We start from the raw sequence: 372 nt of genomic DNA on the forward strand, positions 1-372 counted from the left end.
TATATATATATATATATATATATTATATATATACATATATATATCTCACGAGATTTCTCTCAAATAGATAAGACTCAATGAGCTTATAAACATATGTGCTGATAAGAAACTGCAAATTTTATGATCTCCCCCTTATATCAATTAGCCGATCCTACATCGCAACAGCAACACATCAGGATAGAAACAAGATTTGTTACTAGATACTAGCCACTTCTTCACTACTACTACTACTACTACTACTACTACTACTACTACTACTACTACTACTACTACTACTACTACTACTACTACTATAGTTTGATTTAATTCCTTTCATTATCTCTTTTCTTATTGTATGACTAAATTGTCTTGAGCTGTTGAAACCGGTAGCAT

General features: G+C 30.4%; 1 long non-coding RNA gene across 1 annotated transcript in view; it reads left to right on the forward strand.

Annotated features, from left to right (window-relative positions):
• Positions 1-372, forward strand: part of LOC128248686 (uncharacterized) — a 62,648-nt gene that overhangs the window by 10,260 nt on the left and 52,016 nt on the right. The gene's annotated exons all lie outside the window — the stretch shown is intronic.

Source organism: Octopus bimaculoides, chromosome 9 (assembly GCF_001194135.2).
Source record: "Octopus bimaculoides isolate UCB-OBI-ISO-001 chromosome 9, ASM119413v2, whole genome shotgun sequence".
Classification (NCBI taxonomy): Eukaryota; Metazoa; Mollusca; class Cephalopoda; order Octopoda; family Octopodidae; genus Octopus; species Octopus bimaculoides.